Here is a 20,833-nt window from a genome sequence, read left to right on the forward strand (position 1 = left end):
GCATGGTATGGATACATTTATCTATATGCTGGCAAAACACTCATGCTCATAAATTAAAAATATGCTCCAAAAATAACTTTCAGTAATCCACGAAGAAAGGCAGTAGCTTTCCATCTGTAGTGAACAGGTGTGCTGTCTCTAACATACCAAGACAGTTAATGGGCAAGTCAGGCTTAAGCATAATCTGCTAGGTCTTGTATTGTTTCTCTTTTCCTTTTAGAAAAATATCCTTGCACATTTCATTCTTTGTGGTAAAACGATTTAAGAAAAAAAGCTTTGTGAATTTACCTGTGGATGTGCATGACGATCATTGGACCAGGAGCATCATTAGTGGAAGCCTGGGAGATGTGCAGGTTCTCTGCTCCTGCCCCTCATTCATGAATCCCAGACTCCAAACCTCCTGTGATGGGGTCTAGCAAGCTATTGGAAGCCTCCAAGTGATTCTAATCACTAATGTTTGACAGCCACCACTGCTGAGGAATATCTCTAAAACTTCAATGTGTATCGTCAATTCGAAATCTTGTAAATGGCAGACTCTGGGCCTTACTCCAGAGATTAAGCAGATTGTATCTGGTTGCAGATGGTGCCTGGGGGCTGTAGAAGTGCATGTTTCTCAAGCTCCCAAGCAATACTAATGCTGCTGCCAGGAGCTCCCCACTCAGAGGAATGGGGCTGAAGAGGCGTTGAAGTCTCTTAATGCTGACCACTGAGTTGATGAACTACTTCATCTTTTCAGCCAAGCAGTAACTTGCTATTTCTTTTGCTGAGGAGATTCACACATTGTGTTTTGACCATGAGGTGGTGATAATGAAGGGGAAATAGCAAGAAAGAAAATGACCTTTGATCTGTAGTTAGTATTTGGTTCATGATCCTGTAGAAATGAATACAGAAGGGTAATTGAACATAACGGTTAATCCCAAAGTATGACGCCCCCAACTGTGATAAGATGGGACACTTCCACTGCTTATGATAGCTAGGTTTTCACTCCCAGCTTTCTGATAAGAGAAGAAAACCGACACGGAGAAGTAGGCTGATCATGACGGATCTCTGACAGTGGCTAGAGAGATGCAATGTTATCCTAGTTGCCATTGAAGAGAAGTGAGATTTTTAATATGCAACTATGTAGCAAGGAAAATTGCCATTAATATAAAATATACCCAGTAAAAATGATTTTCTCAAATACTCCTTAATAACCACAGGAGTAATATGGAAATGCTCTGATTACTAGGTTAGGCATCCACCTCAGAAAAGTTTTGTAACTTGCTCAAAATCATGGTGCTCATTAAAGAACAACTTGAGGAGTCCATCTGCCTCTGCAAGGTACAAGCCTGCTGCTCTTTCCTTCATGTCACTGACAATGAAGGCATGAGTCCTTCCATGGCAACCTTGGCTCTTCTTAACCTGCTCTGCTCCAGGGGCATTCCTATTTGCCTATCCTCTGACCAATAATCAGGGAGTGAAAAGGTCTCCTTCCCGTTGAAGGCATTTCTGTTTCTACCTGTAGTAGCTACTTATCTCGTTTATGACAAAACACCTGAAACAAAACTCATGGAAAAAAGGGTCTATTTTAACTCATAGTTTGAGGATACTGTCCATCATGGTGGGGGAATTATATTTGGGTGAGAGGCTCTAGCTGTGGTGACAAGAGCAGCTGCCACAGTGTGTTCACAGTCAGGAGACAGAGACAGATAAATGCTGGCATTCAACTTGCTTTTTCCTTTCACCTTTTATACAGTCAAGGGCCTCACCCTGTGGGATGATACCACCCACATTCAGGGTGAGTTGTCCATCTACATCTACAGATACTTTCAGAAATCTATGTCCTAGGTAATTCTGAACCTGTCAAGTGGACAATGAAGATTAGCCTTCATATTAGTTTTCCTAGGAAGAAAAAAACAGTGAAGATATCAAGTTTGATATACCAATGAGGAAAAATTATAGACAATGCCAACCTCCACCCCGGTGGACCCATGTGTCTGGGTGGGAAAGAGAGGACAAGTGCAGTGGGGAGTGCTGGTGGTCCTCATCCGAACTCAGTTTCCTCATTTGATCATTAGGAATAACCATATCTCTCAGGGCAGGGCCATGATACAGCAAAAGGCATTAGTGAGTAGGCATTTTATTCTTATGTTTATTTCCTATGGTAATAAATAAGCTGTCAAAAGAACTCAGCAGATTATAAATCAATAGGTAATTTTGAGAAATACTATTATATAGGATTAAGACAAAGAATTCAGTGAGCATACTGAACCAAATTATGATTCCCCGCGATACCCCAAATACGCCCACCTCTCAATCCCCGAACCTATGGATGTGACTTTATTGGTAACAACAGTCATTGCAGATGTAATTAGGGATCCTGAGATGAAATCATCCTGGATCATCTCTATGAGCTCCATGTACAATAATAATTCTCTCTCCATGTAAGAGCCACAGAGACAGAAGTCTTGTAAAGACAGAGGCAGAGGCTGGAGTGACATAAACACTTGCCATAAGCAAAGTTCTGCTGGCAACTACGAGAAGTTGGAAGAGGCTAGGAAAGATTCTCTCCTAGAGCTTCAGAGAGATGCAAAACCATGAAAGAATGATGATCTGCACCTCTGAGCAGCCTTGTTTCAGGGAATTTGTTAAAGCAGCCACAGGAAACTAATACAGCGCACACGAGGAACTGAAAGCATTTTGTTTCCTTTCCAGGGAATTAAAAGCTGGCACACAGACAAGTCTTAAGTCTTTCAAGTAGGAAAACTTTACCTCTGGCATATTTCCATCTCCCTAGGTGCAGTGGTGAGAAGGCAGATGAGATTTCAACTCCTTTTCAGGCTCATTTTTTTTTTTCTGTCAGCGCCTATACTCTGTGTTTGAGTTAGCCTACTTCCTCTTCCGTTAGAAGTCCTGCCCCATGCCCCACTCCTGTGTTAGAAAAGTTCTGAGCAAGTCAGCAGAACTGAACATCATGCCTGCATCTGTCTTAGGCTGATGCTTTAGAACAGAGCTCAAGTAATTTCTAGTGAGAATAATCTTAGGGGTAACGCAAGTGGGGAGTAGGGAGAAGAGGAGAAGCTCGGCAAAAGAGGTGAGCTTCTGTGTGGTCTAACCTGCAGCCTGTAATGGTGCAAAGGAGAAATGTCCTCCATCTGTTCATGTATTTAACACACTTAGTCCCCAGTTAGCAGCAGTTTGGGGATGTTATGGGGATGTGCAGACTTGCTAGAGGAAATACATCACTGGGGATGGGTATTGAGGGTTTACAGTCTCCCCCCACTTCTACTTCTCTCTCTGAGTAGATGGAAATATAACTATTCAGCTCCTGCTACCAGCTGCCATGCCCTTCCTGCCATTAAGTACTCACCCTCTGGAGCAATAAGACAATATTAATTCGTTCTTCTATAAGTCACCTTTGGTCATTGTGCTTCATCATAGCAGCAGAAAAGTAACTTATGCATAGCCTGATCCCACCCAGGATGACTGAGTTAAGTATTTCTGTTTGTTTGTTTGTTTTTCTAATGGAGAAGCTTTTTAATAGAGAAACTTTAGACTGGCAGCAAGACTGTGAAGAAGGTACTAAGAGTTATTAAGTACTACCTCCCCCAGGGTTAGCTCCTGGTCCACAGTGGAAATTTTCTACAGTTGATGAATTTAACTGGCACACCAGAAGCCCACAGTGTGTATCCCTTGGCTCCCTGTTGATATTGTATGGCAAATGGGTTTTTGTAAACATATATTGATGTGTGTTTGCCATTTTATCCCTCAGAGTATTCTCTCTCCCTTACAATCTTGCATCCTGCTTATTCATCCTACATGCTACTGCTTCCTGGAAACCATTGATCTTTTTACTGTTTCCATAGTTCTGTCTTTCTTCAAATATCACATGGTTAGAATTATGCCATATAATGCCTTGACAGATTAGCTAGGTTTTTTTCCACTTAAAAGTATGCATTTCAAAGTTCTTGTGAGTCTTTTGATTGCTTGCTAGTTCATTTGCTTTTAGTGCTATTCTTTAGCATTGCAATGTCATATTACAGCAACACCTGAATCAAAACAGCCTGACTTTTAGCACTCATTTTAACCAAGAGCCCAACCTGTTCTGAGAACCCATTCTTTCTGATTCCCTGTGGAATTGTGCTCTAAAACAAAAGACTTGCTCTTTATTAAAAATCTCCATGGGGAAGTAAAAGCAGACCTTTATCTTATTAGAGAAGGATTTTGCCTTTCCTGACCTCTGCTGACTTAGAACAGCATGCACAAGCACCAATAGATGTTACCAATCTAATCCCATCTATGGTTTGCAAAACAAATGGGATAATACTTGCTAATTTCAACAAATATCCACTGCTTGCAGCAATTTTGCTATTCATAACATATACACATACATTGTTTTGGATGAAGGGCAAAGAAGGCATTAAAGCTATATGTTTAGGTTACAAATGGTGCCCAAGGCTAATAATTTATTTTACATTATAAGCAAGCTTAAATAGTGCTAAATGGTCTCAAAATATAAGATTAAAAAGTTTTGATTATAAGGTTAGGTAAAAGCCATTTGTCAAAGCCACTCCCACAAAATTCCTTAAGTTTATCTATGGACTCTCTGAAAGACAGTTTGATTCCTTCCAAGTTTTAGCAATAATGACTAATCCTGCAATACACATTCATGTGCAGGTTTTTCTGTATGCGCAAAGCTTTTTATTTATTTAGACAAATGCTTCAGGGCAGGACTACTGAATCATATGGAAAATGAATCCCAAATAGTCTTTTAGTTCTGTTCTCCTAGAGTCCCAGGTCGTTAGTAACCTCGTTGGAGAGAAAGTCCTAAAGACTATATTTCCTTATCCCCATGGTATTTTTATAACTTTGATCATCAGCATTTAGGTTTACCTGAGTAAGACTCTGAATCTTATATCTAAAAGATGGAGAGTGAAAACAGATAGCCCCAAAACACACCAGGATACTTTGTACATGGATGATGAATGTTTGAAATGTAAAAACAACCCATTACCCATTTACACAGCACATTAATACTTACACTTAAAGTCACTGGTTAAATCTCCAGTAACTCAGGAATAATAAGAAACATCCATCTATTTATTCATTGAACATTGTTAATTCAGCATATTAACTTGTTAATGATTGTCTCAGACATATTAGGTGTTCATAAAGATCTTACAGCCTGGGCTGGAGAGATGGCTTAGTCTTTAAGAGCACTGGCTGTTCTTGAAGAGCACTGGGGTTTGAATGCCAGCACCAACAAGGCAGCTAACGACCCTCTGTAACTCCAGTTGCAGGGGATCTGACACCCCCTTCTGCCCTCTGCAGGCATTGCATGATATGGGTGCATTTACGTATATATAGGCAATATACTCATGCACATAAATTTTTTAAAAAGATCATACAGCCTTGCAGGAGAGACAAACAATGAGATAACAAGTCCATTAAGCAGTTAACTGGATGCTGAGGCAAGGAGTTTGATGGTGAAGGTATTAACTTGCAGTTAAACCTAGAAACTGGACTGGAGAAAGGTTTTCCCCTGGGAGTTAGAAAATATTAATTTGAAGAGGAAGTAGAAGATGGTAAATACAGAGGTCACATGATCAAATTCAGAGTTTGGACTGTGAGAACATCACTTTGTGGTATACAAGACAGATAGGAGTGGAACAGAGAAAGTGCACATAAGCTAGCACAACTCCCAGGCATCCCACATTCTGGTCTACAATGGTGGCACTGTGCATGGAAAAAAGACAGAGGCTTTCATAAGTTATTAAAGAGATAAAGTCTGAAGAGCTTGGTGATAGATTGGCTACCTAGCATTCAGAATAACTCCAAGTTTCCTAGTTTGTCTGATGGGAAGAACGAGATTTAAAAAACAAAAAATTCTGAGGGAAGACTACCTTTAGGCAATAGAGATAGGGAGTTAGCTTTGATTATGAATTGAGGTCAGTTTTACTTTGAGGGGTCTTTGAGTAATATAATGAATCTAATAGACCTTACACTTGGTCCTTCCCTAGCAAATGACTCGTGCGCCATCCCTCAGGGGTGTGAGGAGCAGCGCTGCGAGGAGGATGTCTTCCCCCTGGCCATGAACTACCTGGATCGCTACCTGTCCTGCGTCCCCACGAGGAAGGCGCAGTTGCAGCTCGTCGGTACCGTCTGCCTTTTGCTGGCCTCCAAGCTGCGCGAGACCACTCCCCTAACTATCGAGAAGCTTTGCATCTTCACGGACCAAGCGGTGGCTCCCTGGCAGTTGCGGGTGCGTGTGGACACCCCCGTCCCCCGACTCGCAACACAGTGTCTTGTTATATACTAAACTTAAAAAAAAAAAGGAAAGCCAAACTCAAACTCACACCTTCACCCTGCAACCAAACCTCCCTCCGCCCCGGGCTAGCAATTCGGAAGGTTATCAGAAACCACAACATATAAAGAGAAAATAGCAAACACTACATCTTCAGAAATATGTGTTGTTGATGCTCTTTGAGTAAGGCTTATCTTACAAATGAGATAGAAAGGGAGGGAGAGATTAGGGAGGCAGCCCAGGGAAACCTGATATCATGACTTCAGAAGGGTTGAGCTGTCAGAAAGAAGGGAGATAAACACATACACACACACACACACACACACACACATATGTATGTCTATACATACATATGTATATATTATAATTTTATAAAACCTATGTAAGGAAATGAAAACCAAAACACCTACCACAATGAAATAAGCACTTTGTGTGCTTCCTTTAGCACTTTATGTAAATTATTCTTATTGGCATCACAATATCACTTGAACAGACAGGAACCGAAGACTCAGAGAATCACATTGTTTTCATACGGCCAATCATCTATAAATGGAAAAATCAGGGCACAAAACCTACTTTGTTTGATTTTAAAATTTATATTCCTTCTCCTTCTATACAGTACCTGATAAATGCATCAGTAAGAATGTTGCTTTAGACAAAAAACAGAACTGCATATATTTAGATGTTCCTAAGAGGTCAGAGAATTTTAGATGAGGAATGTCAAACGTATTTCACACAGAACCTGGGATTTGATCTTGGTCTTGAAAGATTATGAGAATTTATGTCAGAGTTTAGTAAATCCCTGGCTCATGTCTAGCCCACTACTTATTTGTGTAGTTAAAAATATGTTTTACCTGTTTTTAAATGTACAATGTGAAAAAGGCTGTTAACATTTCAAACATGAATAATTGTTCAATTTTACCTTGTGGTCCACATATCTTTATTGTCTTCTTTTCTATAGAAAAATATTGCTGAATTCTGATTCAGAGAAATAAATGGGGTGGGGCTACAGGTCAGAACAACTTGATGAGTCCAAATCTGAAGAACCAAGAGTGTTGGGGACACAGGAAGCCCAGCCCCTTTGGACAGGCCACAGAGCATCTCTGATACCAGGCAAAGAGGTTTGGTCAAATATTTTGCTACATAAAGATCTGTATAATTATCTCTTCCATTAGATTTTGAGGCTGTTCTGGGCAGCACTGTTTTTCCTACCTGTGTGCTCAGTAGATTCTCTCACATCACTGATCAGAGACTAGGGCTTAATCAATGCAAGTTAATAAACAGTCTCTTGCCATGTGGGCAAGCTAATTAATCATTTCCAATGTCCTTCCCGATTTGATAATCACACACAGACAACCACAGCCTTCCTTGGGATGGTGCTTTACACTCTGAGGAACAACAAAGTGTGTTCATCTTTCGGCACAAATGATGGGAAAACGGAGAGGAGCAAAACTGCCCAGCAGCTTCCTGTGCCTGGTGTATCCAATTACAGTACCAGAAAAGGTTGGCCAATTTGAATGTGGGAGTGCAAACTTGTAGCTGGTTTATGCCATTTTAAACAAGACAGCGTTGCCCACGTTGGAAATAAGGATGTTCAGCTTGCAATAAAATCTCTTTGCAGCCCAAAGCGAGCCTGGGGACTCAAAGCGGGTGTAATCAACGGGTGATTGATGAGACGTCGGAGATTCAGGCCCTGCGTGTAGCGCATCTAGTCACTGAGGACCTGAATGTTTGTCATAATGTCGCAGCACCTGCTGCTGACTGATCCTGGGATGCAGGACCGCATTGGGGTAACGGATGCATGCACCTGATGGACATGGCTCCTCCTCCCCCAGTACTTGGCGGGTTCTCAGAAGACAGCGGGCACCTGCCATCCGGAAAGACAAAATGGAATCACTCGGGGGCAGGCAGTGTGAGGAGGGGGGAGATGGCATCTCCCTGATGCCAGACGAGGAAGAACAGGTGCTCCTCCCAGGGCGGCTGCTGCTTGCAGGGCCCTGGCGGCGGGCCACGCTGGCACAGGCGGGCCTCTTGGCAGCAGAGAGGCTATGGAGTCACCGCTGAGAAGCATTCTGTCCCCTAGCAGCCCAGTAATTCCAAGCATCCAGGAGACTGATATAAACAGCCTGGTCGCCCGGCTTTCTGGGAGAAGAAAATGTATGCTTCCTCTACAAGAAATGATTTTTTACGATCCCCAGCCTGCACCCTCAATCCTGCAGTGAACAATCGACTCGCCAACTAATTCGATTGTTTCCTCTCTTGGCATTTGCAAGACATAGATTTTTCTGTTCTTTCTCTCTGCCAAGTGTGCCTCTTAGGAAGCACTCTGGGAGGGTACTTGTAACTCCACACAGTTTGATTCGAGAAAGAAAGTCAAAGAGACGTGATTCTTCATAGCAATCATTTGTTTAAAAAATAAAACTATGTAAATCAAGCTAGTATGTCCACAATTTAGTGAGAGGGTCGGATTGGGAGATTACTCACCAGTGGGCCTGCCGGGAAAATGGCTGAGGCATTTCGTCTTCCAGGTTGACGATTTGATCTTTACCTCTGTGCCACACTCAGAGGTCCAAAAGTTTTTCTTAGGGAGGGAGCTTGTAAGTCTCAGAAGAAGGGTGCTCACCTATCAAGAAACATCACTTGCCACCTATGGTGGCCTGTGATCCCAACACTAAACTGGCCAAGGCAGAAGGATCACCAGTATGGCCTGGCATCCTGTCATTACAAATGCATTCATGATTTCCAGAATTTCCAATAAATAAAACCACATAGATTGTCATCTTTTTGTCTGTCCTTGCTTAATCAGAATGATATTTTTAGGATATCCATGTAATAGTACATACCGGGAGTGTGCATCACCACCAGGTTCCACTGTGTGGCTAACAATCCATTATATAGCAGCATAAGCCATTTATGCCTTCGTGGGTTAAAAGATATTTGGATTGTTTTTAGTTTGTGGCTTATGAATTAAAGTGGGAGTGAATATTCCTATATATTTTGCTGGCTGGGTATACATTTCTATTTCTGTTGGGTAAATAAAATATCTAAGAGTAAAATTAATGGCTAGTAGGAAAGATGAATGAGATCAACATTATTAGGAACCACCAAAATAATTTGGCAAAAGAGGTGCCAAATTTTTACCCTCAACAGCTGTATTCAAGAATTTCAGTCACTCCAGATGCTTCCCAATCCTTGCTATCACAAGCCTTTATTGCTTTAGCCGTTGCAATGGGTGAGGAATATCTCCCTACAAACTTCCCAAAGCTGTAGTTTTCTGGATCCCTAGTCCTAAATTGTAAGAATCTCAGCTGGGCTGTGAAAGGCAGGAAATGCATGAGGAAGAAGGTTTATATTTAGATTCAGTCTGCATATTTCCATTTTAAAAGAAAACCCCCAAACAGTAATTTGAGTTCAAAATTCCTCCCAAGGAGTCTAGTTTCCCTAACAGCTGTTTATAAATATTTACCTTCACATTTTTAACAATGACAATGTATACAAGCACAAATACCAGGAGCTTTAAGGTATAAATATTCATCACAGAGGTTGACAGTTGTTTCTGTGTAGGACACAGAATCCTGCCTTTACATTTACATCTGTGGAAGTCTTTCTGGGCTTCTTGGTTTGGGTTCCTCCTTTGGTAGGTATGTGATATAAGACAAGTTACTTTGCTTCTGTAATGAAGCATAATACTATCTTTGATGCACTGGAACTATAATGAATCTACTCCTGGGCATACATCTAAAACATGAAGCCCACAGTCTGGCACATGGGAGGTGCATAATAAATGGAAAATATTAAAAAAGCTTATTTTCAGAGAAGATTTAGCCTCCCTTATTCTCCTTTCCTCCATCCAACATAACAACAGAGCTGTTCTCGTGACGTAAGAGCACCAGAATAATGTGCCAAGGGGTGCGTGGGCATCAGGAGCATGGCATAATTCCAGCTTCTAAAAGAAACTCTCAGGATGTGTGTCCTTAGAGAACAAAACCTAAAGGGATTGACAAAACCTTTGACACTTCATTCAAACTTGTGTGATGTTCCTGAAATTGTGTACAAAATACATGAGAACTTTCTTCTGGAATCTGCAGCTTATAGCAAGTACTTCTAGTGGCCTGGACTCTCAGGCTTTTGGAGGGGCCATGGCGTAATTGCATGCTATGGAGAAGATCTGGAAGAATTAAAGTTTAGGACTGAGTTTTAGCCCCATGTCTAATGACTAATTGTTTCTGACTGAGTGACTTAAATGTGACTCCTTTAAGCCTCAGATTCTACACCCTTAAAATGGGCATAATGATATCTTTCTCATGCCTCATAGGATCATTGAGAAGAAGAAACGTATGATGTGTTTGTTACCTGGGAAATGGTACCCGATATATACCAAACAACTATTTGTTCTCTTCCCCTCCACTTATTCAGCTTCTTCACAACAGTGCAAAGCAGACTGAGCCTCTGAAAAGCAGCAAATGACTACAGGAGAGACGACATATCAGGACTTTTCAGACTTTTCCACTTAGAATGAATATATCACATCTTTGGAAAAGTGTAATTCTGGAATCACGTACAAGAGAACATGGACGAAATCATGTGAGGAGGTAAAATTGTTTCTCTTTCATTAGAAAATCCTTTTAAGTAACAAATCATTAAATTAGTTGGTAAATCCAGGGCCTCTCTCTCTCTCTCTTTTAATTTCTATCTCTCCCTGTGTCTCATGTTTTCTACATATAACTATTCCAACACAGAGATTTTAAAAGAATCTTGGATGTCAGAGTCTCTTCATCTTAAACTCAGGAGTCAGAAAATGATGGCACATGGGCTGAATCCGCCATATGACCTGCTTTGTGAATAAAGCTTTAATAGAGCACAGACCACATTTGGCTATGCATATTCTGTAGCTGTCCTGCACTACTGCACAACTGAGTAGTTGAAGCACAGACTCCAACTCTGTAACTGTGCTGCTACTGTGTGTCTGTTTATAGAAGATGGTCTCTACTGATTAAAAACCAGACCTTGTCTCCTCTTAATACCTTAGACCTATGCCAAGGCAGGTAGCTTTGAGACTTGACAGGGAGGTTGGATGGAGCTGGCCCTTATCTGAACAAATCTGCATCCAGGGTTGATTATTTTATCATGACTGACCAGCAGACTAAACTTTTGTTTCTTTAGGATTTTATGATCACACCAAAATCTCCAGTCTTTATAAAGCCAAGAAGAAACATTAGTTGTATTGAAGTTCTGTCAAAGATTCCTCCTAAGAGAGTGAGTTTCAGGGAAGAATTTTTTCTAAAGTTAAAAAATATATATTTAAATTCCCTAAAAGAATTTGAGAATTGTAAATAAAAGCTAAATATACTTTTAAAGAAATCATTCCAACACACACTATTTTGAAGGAATAGGAAATAATTTATGGGATGGAATTTAAAGAATGAACAATCTTCAGGAATTAAGAAAAATAATTTGAGATAAATATATATTAATGGTTGATACAATAACCAAATATCAGCAAAATATGCAGTGCCCAATACATATTGTGTGTGTGTGTGTGTGTGTGTGTGTGTGTATGGAAGTAAAGTATTGGAGGGTGGGTTAAATAGACATAAATAAACATTACTTCTGAGAAATTTCTAGGTCTCTGACTCCAAAAGATATTCTTTTATTGCTTTCCTTCCAATGCAGAGCATCTTAATTAAAATCCTTCGAAGATTTGTTTTTAGTAAAACTCCCCAGAGAGAAAGCAGCTAAGATACCATTGATGACATGGGAAAACAGGGACTTTAGGAAAAATAATCATGGTAAGCAGAAAAGGAGCTGAAGAGTAAATTAAACAGTGTGCATAGATCTGCCAGTCCCTGAGACACACAGCAAGAGTTCACTACCTGCAAGCATAGAAGCCAACGTTCTGGCACCAACGTTTGCAAAAAGAAAGAGCATCACTGTAGGTTGTCACACCAGGAGATAGGAGCAAACTCAGTTTTGTCTCAACAATGGACTAGAAGCAACTGAAGGAATGCAGGTGTCTTGGAGTAAGGAGAAACAGCATCATTGGTTTCCCGTTTCTTCTGCAGCTGTTGACTGTCTGGTCAGTGACAAGCTGGGTGCTTGTTTTACAGGGTTGGTTTGTTGCAGACTTTTGGTTCCTTCCTCAGAGTCCCATTATTCAGGGAGATTTTGTATTCCAACAAGCTCTCAAGGTCATTTGCATGTCAGGTCCTAGGGTTCTGCTCCTCTGTCCTGAAAAACAGTTTGTACAGATTTTAGGAGTGGCTGATTTCAGACGAAGAGTAGATGGAGAGAGGACAGGATCCAAAAAAGCATCCGTCTAGAACCCCACATGAGGGTAATGCTAGCTGAAAGGACAAATGCCATGAAGTTTCCAAACTTTCAAAGGGACTTTTCCCTGTACCTTTCTCTATTAGCTCCGGGATTATTCTGAGGCGGAATCTGAGAAGCCTGTATTTCCTTACTCTGGACTTGAAATTTCTCTTCCTCTTCCTTTGAGCCATGCTAAGAATAGAGACAGAATTTCTCTAAGGGAAGGCTGGTTTGGATTGCCTTCCCGATTCAGGCAGAGTAAATAGCACTGAGTGCAATGAATCAGTATGAAAAGCTACAGACGTAAGGACTGTCTTCCTTTCCCTTAGGCTCCTTTGGGCCTGGAGTCAGAGGTGGGGGCTCCTGTGCAAGTGCATTACTGAGGTGCAGTGCTCTGTAAAAATTGTGGGCATGGTAACTTAAGACAGAGCTATTTGGGTCAAATTGGAATGTGAGTCATGCTTCAAGCCCAATCTCATGGGAAGCTCTGGAATATGAATTGTACCAGAGTATTTCTCTCCTTGAAGGTAAGGACAGCAAGTGTGTACCTGGTCCCCAGTGTGACAGTGGTTGAAACCATTCTCTGCAGGTCATTCCTGATGTGAGGGCAGAACGTTTTTACTTGCTTGATTTACTGGCTACCTACAGGTAAAGAGATTCCAGTTGACAAAGTCAGTTGAAGGGGAAGTCTATTCTGAGTCATTAGTGATCAGTAGAGTGACTGGGAATTGGGTAAAACAGTCCATCAATATAGATTCTACTATATTCACTAAAGTTTAACCACTTAGAAGGAATAGGCTACAACAGAAGGGTCACTTGGGTTGGATGGACTCTTGGTAGGGGATGGAGTCCAAGGGAATCCTCTTCCATCTCACACACCTGTCCGTCTTGTTCACCTATCTGATGTAATGCCTGCATTACATCATTTACTTGAAATATATTTTTCCAGGCAATGCAACTAAATATACACTGAAAAGTGATAGGAAGTCTCACTAACAGTACTTAGATGTAAGTCTTGGGAATATTTTGTCTTGTATTAAAAGCTGTAGTTTTTCCTTTTTCCAAAAGGAGGAAAATTATGTCTCCATGTGTTTCTTTTAGTAGAGAGAAAGGCTCATGCTATTTTTATTTATTTCTGCTCCTTTGAAAGTTAGTTCTGCGCTGGCAAGATGGCTCAGTGGTGAGCTGAGTTCAGTCCTTGGGATCCATGTGATAGATGGGGAGAAATGACTTCTGCAAACTCTCATTTGTCCTCCACACTCGTAGCACAGCACAGGCATGTGCCTATACATACACACAAATAAATTAACATAAAAATTTAAAGTGTGCTGCTTTTTTACTTGCAAAGTGATAGATATTCTAATTAACCTTAAATACTAATCACAGCCACAGCTATGTATTTTACTAAGATACACTTTTTCTCCTATGCTAATATGGCTGAGATGAGGATCCCTGTTGCTTATAACAATCCCTTTGGGTCAGGTAAAAGTCAGGCCTAACACCCTTACCTGGGCCTGCAAAGAATGGCCGGTACTTCCTCTGGTTTATGTTCAGGGCTGGTGTTATCTCTGCTCTGTTCAATTTCAAACACTATCTTGCCATTGAAATGAAAGCAGAAGAGAGAAAGAATAGTGCTTTGGGGCATAAAAATTGATATTAATGAAGCAAATATTTGATATAGGATGAACAAGAAACTACATTTTCAAGCAGAGATACACCAAGTTTTATAAGAAAGGGAGATATTTGCAAGCAGAATAGTTAAGTTTTATTACCAAAACACAAGCAAGAAGATTAGCTATCCGCAGCCAACTGGTGCAACCAAAGTCAGCAGACATGAGCATAGCCTTGGATACAGGAAAAAATAAGATCACAAGAGCATGATGTGACTGATGTGGGCATTGCTCAAGACTGACATAAAAGCAACATGTTGAGGTATAAAGCACCATTTTTAAAACTTTTTATTGGCATATGTACATTTTATGATGAATTGAGCATCTTATTTCATGAAATATAATGCTAGGCAATAGCACCTTTGTCCTTAGGAGAAACTATATCAGAAAATGGCTTGATAGACCAAGAAACATAGATAATGAAGCCACCAGGAACATATGACAGCAACAGAATTATGGTACTTAGCATGCAAAAGAGAATGGAGCTTAGAGGAGGGCCGGGAGACTCTCAGAAGGGGCTGAAGATTGCTTCTAATAGACCTGCACTTTAGATAAACCTTAGGTGAAATTGAGACAGTAGGGGCATGATGTAGGATCTGATTTTGTCAAGAAATTAGGATCCATTTATCTAGGAGGCAGAATGATTATCCTGACCTAGGGTCATAGTTGGTAAAGAACAGAAATGCTTGGAGACAGGGTTGCTTAGTCATTGTCATGATGCCCAAAAGCTCTTGCCTCTGTCTTCCTCTAGATATGACAGTGATGTGGCCTTTTCTGAGGATTATCTACATTCAAGGGGAAGATCAAGGCCAGGCTGCTATAAGGTAATGCAGAAATCTTTAGACTGTAAGTTGAAAGTTTGAGCTGCATTTTTACAGTGTGGGACTTTGTTCAGCTTTCTGAACTTCAGTTTCCTTAACCAAAAAACAGACCATCTAATACATCCTTAGAATGATGAGTGAGAGCATAAAGCTGGAATCATGACTGTAACTGACAATGCAAGTAACCAGGAACATGCTGGTTCCATTCTTAGACAGAGGGACCAAGCAGCTGGGGGATTCTGGGCATTGACCAGAGGTGAAAAGGGAGTCAGATGTATGGGAACACACACAGTTGGTGCTCCTAACTATATCTGTGGTAGCCAAGCAAATTCCAGAGCAGAATAGTCTGAGACTTTCACACAGCTGGGATTCAGGAGCCTCCTTATGCATCCGAGATCCTGTTCTTCCCAAAGCAGATTCTATGCCAAACGTTCCTAGCAAGTGATTTATTACAGAAGAGAGCCCCGGAGGGTCAGAAAAGGATTGTGGGAAGCAGTCTTGGAAAGGGAAGAAGCCAAGCAAGGGTGTTATTTAGAGCAAAACCTCAACCTCAGCTTTATTGTACAAGGTCTCTGCAGTGTAAATTGCAATGTCAGTCTGTTCATTCTTAAAGCAACAGAGCTGGGTATTTGCACTTCTTCACTAGCAGGGCAACAGCTGTGGGCTCCTCTGGAGCCAGGATCTAGGCAGCTGTAATGCCCATGGTGGCAGGAGGCAGCCATTAGAGTGAAGCATGCAGAAGCTGGAGAAAGCATGAACACCACCAACAAGCGGGATGGATGGGCATCTGGATGGCCACCGATGATACCCATCCAAGCTGAAGGATCAGCTGCAAACAGGCTCTTGTGTACTTACTGGTGGGTGCCTTTTCTAGCTCCCCAGTGCTGGCGTAACACCTACTACTGCTATACTCAGAGAAGCAACTCTTCCTCTAGAATCTGTCATTTGTGCATAACACTAATTGAAAGGCTAGCATTTCAGTGAAATATGTCAGAGACAATATTTAAAAGACATCGTTCTGTCTGACTTGTCACTGGAGTGTGACATGACTACAGGAGCCCTGTTATAAGTAACGAGGCAAGATGAGTTCCAGCCAATTCATTCTGCAGAACACTGCTCAAGGACTGAACTAATATTATTACTGACCATAAATGGTGTTAGGGAGATACGGAGAGGATGTTAACGCCACTAAGCATTACAATCAAATCTCAATAATGATCAGCGAAGCAGGCTAATAAATTGTAGATTATGTATGCCATGCATATTCATTCCATCAGAAACTTCAACTTCCTAGCTGCTAGAATTTCAAGGGCTTATGGTGCAAGCACTGGGCTTAAAGCCACACAGGAAAGAAAAAAAAAAAAAACCCTGGCAATCCTGATAGTATTATTCGAGTCTTCTGTTAGGAAGTAACTTTCCCTCCTTTTCCACTAAGGAAAATGAGAAAGTAGAGTAAAGATACAGATTTTTTGGCCAAATAAGAAACTCCTGAATGTGAATGCAACCGCTCCCACCCCCCTCACGCCCCTCCACCCCCGTTTAAGAGAGAGAGACAGATCAAGCAGACTAGCTTCCTCTGTTCTTGTCACGCACCTTGAACATCAGGTCTCTCAGTTTTGTTTTTCTGGCTGCAGGGCTTGCCAGGCACATTCTGGAAAAATAAGAAGTTCTTGTCACTATGAAAGAGGATGCCATGTGTGCGCACTTGTTAAAAATAAGTCTGTGTTCACCAAATTCTATCCAAAAGCATCGAAGGAAACCCTGGAGGAGAAATACTTTCATGGCATCAGTGATGTTCATGTTCTGAGGCTCTTCACAGCAACAGTTCTTTAGAACTATACCTCTTTAGAATTAGTTTATGAAGATTTTACGTCTCTTTCAAAAAGTCCATTTTAGGGGGTCTGTTTCCTTTCCTTGGGATTTAAGACACTTCGCCCTTGGGTGACAGCATCTCCCAGGTGCAGTTTATTCCACATTGGCCTCCCTTTGCCCAGGAAGCTGCTGCCCCCTGGAGTCAGACACGAGAACACTCACATTATTTCTACGGTCTATAGCTCCAAACCCACCCCGCTCCCAGATAAAGTAAATGTATTGGGGGGAAAAAGATTCAGAGGCATTTCTTTGGCTAGAGTTTTGCATAATAATGCTATGACAATTCAATTACCTCTTCCTAGTCACTCTTTTTATTAAGGAGAACACAAGTTCATAGGCAGGACCCGCCTGTCACTTGTCACTGTAAGTGGGTAGTATCTCTTTTCAAGTTTTCTAACTTCCGGTAACATAATCCCGACATTCAAGGCAGAAAATGCTGCTTCTAGTTTTGGTCCCTGTGGACATTTGAGGTTTGGATTTCGTGCAGAGTAGACTTTGGGCCCTCCATAATTCCACACCAGCAGTTTCCCTTGGGAGCTAGCTTGTTATGTTAGCAAAATAGAAGAGGCACCCATAGCTTCTGTTCGCAAACTTGAAACTCAGGCGGCGAAAACTCGCTAAAACCATGCTTTGATTTTCTCTAGAAAGAGTCCGAAGTTTCACAGGCTCGTGTTTGGTCCTCTTCCACTCCCAGGACCGGATGCATTAATCATCTGAACTAATATCTCAGAGGCTGTGTCACTCAGGCCTGCCAGAGCCGACAGCCCCACGTGCTTCTCCACTGGCAGGTGGAACGCCTGTGGTTCATTAAGCAGCCATTGGTTGGGAGAAGGATCCCACTTACTGACTCCAAATGTTCTGTGGTTAGTTATATTAAAAAATAAAGAAGAGAAAGAAAACTGCCCCAAATTAATCTGACACAAGTCTCTATTAATAGTTTCCTTCAAAATTATTGAGTAGAAGCATACTTTTGATTTTTGTGTGTCACATCTTGATACTTCGGAGTTTCCTGGGAATAGAGTTTTAAATCCATGTTAGTAGAGAAAACGGGTTGGCATCGTGAGTTCTAGGGAAAATAACAAGGATACTGGTGCTGACTAACTCTGTCTCTATTCTTCAGCTGACACAAAGACCAACCTACGAGCAGAGGGGAAGTAGAGCTCTTCCTGGATCTCTTATAAGAATGCTAGAAATCAGGGCTGGAGTGTGGCTTAGTGGATAAGAGCACTGGCTGCTCTTGCAGAGGACTTGAGTTTGATTCCTAGTACCCATATGGTAGGTAGCTGACAACCATCCTTAACTCCAGTTCCAGAGAGATCCAATGTCCTCTTTTGACCTCCATGGGCATTTCATAACACAGGTGCACTTAGATACATGCAGGTAATACATTCATACACATAAAATAAAAAATAATAAAATTTTAAAAGAAAGCTAGGAATACGTCTGCTTGCATATTTTTACATCCCTGTTTTATACCTTCGTGAATATTTTCAACTGCAGTTTAATTTTCTAGGCAAGAAAATTGAGCCCTAAAAATTAAACAGTTTCAGTCAGGTCAGGTGTGGTGGTGCACACCTTTAATTCCATCACCCCAACACTGGGGAGGCAAAATCAGGAAGGTCACTTCAAAGTCAACCTTGTCCATGTAGTAAAATTCAGGTCAGCAGAGGCCCCCTAGTGAGATCCTAACTCAAAAACCAACCAACAAACAAACAAAACCCAAACAACAACACCAAAATTGAAAGATTTCATTTACTCATTTTGTAAACATGTAATGAGTTATAGATATTTATTTTTGATATGGCAGTAATTCCAAGCACTTATTTCTCAGTCAGTAATTTTTACAGCCTCTAGATGAAGGAAAACTGACGAACCTTAACATCTGATTGAACTGGGGATGGAAGAAGAGAGCTAGGGGTGCAAGAGGATCCTGAGTTTTCATGACTGTTGATCTGCCGCAGCTTCTAGGGTACATGCTCAAGACATAGTAGACAGGAATCCTCAGCGACGAGAAGGTGGCTGTGACCAGGGTGCAGTGCTAAGAACTTTGGCCACTTAAGGATGAATAAAAATGAAATTTTGAAACAATAAGTGAGGAAAGGAAAGGTGAAGTGTACAAACTAGGAATGTTATTTTCTCACGATCCATGGAAGGTCCTGGAAATTAATATATGGATTAATCATCATTATTCCACTTGACTATCATTCATTTATTTTTCCATGCTAGGATAATCTTCAGTACTGAGAAACAGCAGTGGGAAAGATATAACTACTACCTTTATGGGACTTAAAATGTGATACTGAATTAGTGTTCACAGTTTTCCCAAATCAACTCATAGATATTGTATAACTTTTGCAAATGGTCACATGCTACCAAGATCTATGTCATTAGAAAAGCCAGATATTGAATTCAAATCTTAACTTCGGGTGTTAGCTTCAGTTACAGTATGTAAAAGTTGCTTCAAAATTTGTTGCAAATAATTTAAATGGAGAATGTTCTCTTTTTCAAAGAAAAAAGCAGAGACCTGATGGATTCAAGGGATCTGCCCAAGTATGGAACAAAGGGATGATAAGCTACCTGGGATGTGGCTTCAGTTCCTGTTCGTCTTCTAAATAGCATATATGACCTTTGGAAATAGTTCAAATACAGAGGTAAAAGAAAAGCGAAAAAATTTCCTAAGGCTGTTTTTAAGATTTGGTACAGAAAGCAATGTGTTTGCTGAAAATAAGACAAGGGACCCACTGGAATGGAAGCTGCTCCGGCCGTGGCTGCTTGTGGAATGTATCCTAGGGGAGACCAAATGTCTCTGTGGAAAAAAACTCGGTCTTGAAGTTAGACAACTTGAATTCAAATCCAGAACTTGAATTGATAAGTGAAGGGCTTCCCCCATAATGCCTATGGATAAAATTTCGAATGCAGTAATCCTGAATGATGAAAACTCAAAAGATCAAAAACTCTAAAGTGTAAAAAAAAAAAAATCCCTAATGTCTAAAATTATCAAAGACCCAACTCTCAATGCTGTAATTCTGGAAAAATAATTTCTAATTCTTTAAAAGCAATCGTTTGCATCATAGTAGAGAAGTCAACGTGGGGGAAACTCGTGGCAGCTAGTCACATTCAAGAGCAGAGAGAACAGATGCATGCCTGCTTGCACTCCCTCACTTCACATACAGCTCAGGATCTCCTGCCTAGGGAATGATGCCCCCTCTAGTGAGCGTGTCTTCCCATCTCACTCACGTCATCAAGATAATTCCCTACAAACCATCTTGATCTACATAGTCCCTCATTGAACCTTCTTCCCTGGTGACTCTAGAGTGTGACAAGTTCACCACAGTCATGAATTTAGGTGTTTGATTAAAAAAAACTGGGGAAGTTTTTGAGCTAACATCAAACCTGGGTTAATTTTTCTGTTAGATATAACGGTAAAAGTATGAAAAATATGTTCTTCAAAAGTCAAATTTCTACACCCCCCCCAAATCACCATTTAGAGTATTTTGTAATATCAAAGGAAATTCTGTGGCAGTAAATATCCTTGGATCAAAAGGTTGTGAGGGCCTAAAATTCTTACAGTCCATAAGGAAGATAAGCCTGGTTCCACATGTGAAGGAGAGGTGGTGATATACAACTTAAGACTTTGGGGACTGTTACATATGATCAAGTTCACACTAGCCAATTCCCTAGAATTTGGCTTTCTACTCTTCACATAGAACATCCCCCCAAACCCAACAGGAACTGAAATTTCTAGGAACTGAATATTCCAGAACTTGTTAATTTAATCATTTAGAGTTGTGATATTTAGGGATTTTAGACTTTAGGAATTGTGAATTCTTATGATTTCAACATTTTGGATTATGGGCTTTAAAATTGTGTCCTTCAGG

The sequence above is a fragment of the Nannospalax galili genome, unplaced genomic scaffold, assembly GCF_000622305.1.
Source record: "Nannospalax galili isolate Female #2095 unplaced genomic scaffold, S.galili_v1.0 scaffold151, whole genome shotgun sequence".
Classification (NCBI taxonomy): domain Eukaryota; kingdom Metazoa; phylum Chordata; class Mammalia; order Rodentia; family Spalacidae; genus Nannospalax; species Nannospalax galili.